Source organism: Salmo salar, unplaced genomic scaffold (genome assembly GCF_905237065.1).
Source record: "Salmo salar unplaced genomic scaffold, Ssal_v3.1, whole genome shotgun sequence".
NCBI lineage: Eukaryota > Metazoa > Chordata > Actinopteri > Salmoniformes > Salmonidae > Salmo > Salmo salar.
Window position 1 is genome coordinate 35,001 of NW_025548454.1, and position 6,141 is coordinate 41,141.

The following is a 6,141-nucleotide window of genomic DNA, read 5'->3' on the forward strand; positions in this document are numbered from 1 at the left end:
TATATAGTATCTATATATGAGTTGGTCTATTATAGACCTATAGACTGAATGGGTATATAGTATCTATATATGAGTTGGTCTATTATAGACTGAATGGGTATATAGTATATATATATGAGATGGTATATTATAGACTGAATGGGTATATAGTATCTATATATGAGATGGTATATTATAGACTGAATGGGTATATAGTATCTATATATGAGATGGTATATTATAGACTGAATGGGTATATAGTATCTATATATGAGATGGTCTATTATAGACTGAATGGGTATATAGTATCTATATATGAGATGGTATATTATAGACTGAATGGGTATATAGTATCTATAAATGACTTGGTCTATTATAGACTGAATGGGTATATAGTATCTATAAATGAGGTGGTATATTATAGACCTATAGACTGAATGGGTATATAGTATCTATATATGAGTTGGTCTATTATAGAAATATAGACTGAATGGGTATATAGTATCTAGATATGAGTTGGTCTATTATAGACTGAATGGGTATATAGTATATATATATGATTTGGTCTATTATAGACTGAATGGGTATATAGTATCTATATATGAGTTGGTATATTATAGACTGAATGGGTATATAGTATCTATAAATGACTTGGTCTATTATAGACTGAATGGGTATATAGTATCTATAAATGAGGTGGTATATTATAGACCTATAGACTGAATGGGTATATAGTATCTATATATGAGTTGGTATATTAAAGACTGAATGGGTATATAGTATATATATATGAGTTGGTATATTACAGACTGAATGGGTATATATTATCTATATATGAGTTGGTCTATTATAGACTGAATGGGTATATAGTATCTATATATGAGTTGGTCTATTATAGACCTATAGACTGAATGGGTATATAGTATCTATATATGAGTTGGTCTATTATAGACTGAATGGGTATATAGTATATATATATGAGATGGTATATTATAGACTGAATGGGTATATAGTATCTATATATGAGTTGGTATATTATAGACTGAATGGGTATATAGTATCTATATATGAGATGGTATATTATAGACTGAATGGGTATATAGTATCTATATATGAGATGGTATATTATAGACTGAATGGGTATATAGTATCTATATATGAGATGGTATATTATAGACTGAATGGGTATATAGTATCTATATATGAGATGGTATATTATAGACTGAATGGGTATATAGAATCTATATATGAGATGGTCTATTATAGACTGAATGGGTATATAGTATCTATATATGAGTTGGTCTATTATAGACTGAATGGGTATATAGTATCTATATATGAGTTGGTATATTATAGACCTATAGACTGAATGGGTATATAGTATCTATATATGAGTTGGTATATTATAGACTGAATGGGTATATAGTATATATATATGAGTTGGTATATTACAGACTGAATGGGTATATATTATCTATATATGAGTTGGTCTATTATAGACTGAATGGGTATATAGTATCTATATATGAGTTGGTCTATTATAGACCTATAGACTGAATGGGTATATAGTATCTATATATGAGTTGGTCTATTATAGACTGAATGGGAAAATATAGTATATATATATGAGATGGTATATTATAGACTGAATGGGTATATAGTATCTATATATGAGATGGTATATTATAGACTGAATGGGTATATAGTATCTATATATGAGATGGTATATTATAGACTGAATGGGTATATAGTATCTATATATGAGATGGTCTATTATAGACTGAATGGGTATATAGTATCTATATATGAGATGGTATATTATAGACTGAATGGGTATATAGTATCTATATATGAGTTGGTCTATTATAGAAATATAGACTGAATGGGTATATAGTATCTAGATATGAGTTGGTCTATTATAGACTGAATGGGTATATAGTATATATATATGATTTGGTCTATTATAGACTGAATGGGTATATAGTATCTATATATGAGTTGGTATATTATAGACTGAATGGGTATATAGTATCTATAAATGACTTGGTCTATTATAGACTGAATGGGTATATAGTATCTATAAATGAGGTGGTATATTATAGACCTATAGACTGAATGGGTATATAGTATCTATATATGAGTTGGTATATTATAGACTGAATGGGTATATAGTATATATATATGAGTTGGTATATTACAGACTGAATGGGTATATATTATCTATATATGAGTTGGTCTATTATAGACTGAATGGGTATATAGTATCTATATATGAGTTGGTCTATTATAAACCTATAGACTGAATGGGTATATAGTATCTATATATGAGTTGGTCTATTATAGACTGAATGGGTATATAGTATATATATATGAGATGGTATATTATAGACTGAATGGGTATATAGTATCTATATATGAGTTGGTATATTATAGACTGAATGGGTATATAGTATCTATATATGAGATGGTATATTATAGACTGAATGGGTATATAGTATCTATATATGAGATGGTATATTATAGACTGAATGGGTATATAGTATCTATATATGAGATGGTATATTATAGACTGAATGGGTATATAGTATCTATATATGAGATGGTATATTATAGACTGAATGGGTATATAGAATCTATATATGAGATGGTCTATTATAGACTGAATGGGTATATAGTATCTATATATGAGATGCTATATTATAGACTGAATGGGTATATAGTATCTATATATGAGTTGGTCTATTATAGACCTATAGACTGAATGGGTATATAGTATCTATATATGAGTTGGTCTATTATAGACTGAATGGGTATATAGTATCTATATATGAGTTGGTCTATTATAGACTGAATGGGTATATAGAATCTATATATGAGATGGTAAATTATAGACTGAATGGGTATATAGTATCTATATATGAGATGGTATATTATAGACTGAATGGGTATATAGTATCTATATATGAGATGGTCTATTATAGACTGAATGGGTATATAGTATCTATATATGAGATGGTATATTATAGACTGAATGGGTATATAGTATCTATATATGAGTTGGTCTATTATAGACCTATAGACTGAATGGGTATATAGTATCTATATATGAGTTGGTCTATTATAGACTGAATGGGTATATAGTATATATATATGATTTGGTCTATTATAGACTGAATGGGTATATAGTATCTATATATGAGTTGGTATATTATAGACTGAATGGGTATATAGTATCTATATATGAGTTGGTCTATTATAGACTGAATGGGTATATAGTATCTATAAATGAGTGGTATATTATATACCTATAGACTGAATGGGTATATAGTATCTATATATGAGTTGGTATATTATAGACTGAATGGGTATATAGTATATATATATGAGTTGGTATATTACAGACTGAATGGGTATATATTATCTATATATGAGTTGGTCTATTATAGACTGAATGGGTATATAGTATCTATATATGAGTTGGTCTATTATAGACCTATAGACTGAATGGGTATATAGTATCTATATATGAGTTGGTCTATTATAGACTGAATGGGTATATAGTATCTATATATGAGTTGGTATATTATAGACTGAATGGGTATATAGTATCTATATATGAGTTGGTATATTATAGACCTATAGACTGAATGGGTATATAGTATCTATATATGAGTTGGTCTATTATAGACTGAATGGGTATATAGTATCTATATATGAGTTGGTCTATTATAGACTGAATGGGTATATAGTATCTATATATGAGTTGGTATATTAAGACTATAGACTGAATGGGTATATAGTATCTATATATGAGTTGGTCTATTATAGACTGAATGGGTATATAGTATCTATATATGAGTTGGTCTATTATAGACTGAATGGGTATATAGTATCTATATATGAGTTGGTATATTATAGACCTATAGACTGAATGGGTATATAGTATCTATATATGAGTTGGTATATTATAGACTGAATGGGTATATAGTATATATATATGAGTTGGTATATTACAGACTGAATGGGTATATATTATCTATATATGAGTTGGTCTATTATAGACTGAATGGGTATATAGTATCTATATATGAGTTGGTCTATTATAGACCTATAGACTGAATGGGTATATAGTATCTATATATGAGTTGGTCTATTATAGACTGAATGGGTATATAGTATATATATATGAGATGGTATATTATAGACTGAATGGGTATATAGTATCTATATATGAGTTGGTATATTATAGACTGAATGGGTATATAGTATCTATATATGAGATGGTATATTATAGACTGAATGGGTATATAGTATCTATATATGAGATGGTATATTATAGACTGAATGGGTATATAGTATCTATATATGAGATGGTATATTATAGACTGAATGGGTATATAGTATCTATATATGAGATGGTCTATTATAGACTGAATGGGTATATAGTATCTATATATGAGATTGTATATTATAGACTGAATGGGTATATAGTATCTATATATGAGTTGGTCTATTATAGACCTATAGTCTGAATGGGTATATAGTATCTATATATGAGTTGGTCTATTATAGACTGAATGGGTATATAGTATATATATATGATTTGGTCTATTATAGACTGAATGGGTATATAGTATCTATATATGAGTTGGTATATTATAGACTGAATGGGTATATAGTATCTATATATGAGTTGGTCTATTATAGACTGAATGGGTATATAGTATCTATAAATGAGGTGGTATATTATAGACCTATAGACTGAATGGGTATATAGTATCTATATATGAGTTGGTATATTATAGACTGAATGGGTATATAGTATATATATATGAGTTGGTATATTACAGACTGAATGGGTATATATTATCTATATATGAGTTGGTCTATTATAGACTGAATGGGTATATAGTATCTATATATGAGTTGGTCTATTATAGACCTATAGACTGAATGGGTATATAGTATCTATATATGAGTTGGTCTATTATAGACTGAATGGGTATATAGTATATATATATGAGATGGTATATTATAGACTGAATGGGTATATAGTATCTATATATGAGTTGGTCTATTATAGACTGAATGGGTATATAGTATCTATATATGAGTTGGTATATTATAGACCTATAGACTGAATGGGTATATAGTATCTATATATGAGTTGGTATATTATAGACTGAATGGGTATATAGTATATATATATGAGTTGGTATATTACAGACTGAATGGGTATATATTATCTATATATGAGTTGGTCTATTATAGACTGAATGGGTATATAGTATCTATATATGAGTTGGTCTATTATAGACCTATAGACTGAATGGGTATATAGTATCTATATATGAGTTGGTCTATTATAGACTGAATGGGTATATAGTATATATATATGAGATGGTATATTATAGACTGAATGGGTATATAGTATCTATATATGAGTTGGTATATTATAGACTGAATGGGTATATAGTATCTATATATGAGATGGTATATTATAGACTGAATGGGTATATAGTATCTATATATGAGATGGTATATTATAGACTGAATGGGTATATAGTATCTATATATGAGATGGTATATTATAGACTGAATGGGTATATAGTATCTATATATGAGATGGTCTATTATAGACTGAATGGGTATATAGTATCTATATATGAGATGGTATATTATAGACTGAATGGGTATATAGTATCTATATATGAGTTGGTCTATTATAGACCTATAGACTGAATGGGTATATAGTATCTCTATATGAGTTGGTCTATTATAGACTGAATATGTATATAGTATATATATATGATTTGGTCTATTATAGACTGAATGGGTATATAGTATCTATATATGAGTTGGTATATTATAGACTGAATGGGTATATAGTATCTATATATGAGTTGGTCTATTATAGACTGAATGGGTATATAGTATCTATAAATGAGGTGGTATATTATAGACCTATAGACTGAATGGGTATATAGTATCTATATATGAGTTGGTATATTATAGACTGAATGGGTATATAGTATATATATATGAGTTGGTATATTACAGACTGAATGGGTATATATTATCTATATATGAGTTGGTCTATTATAGACTGAATGGGTATATAGTATCTATATATGAGTTGGTCTATTATAGACCTATAGACTG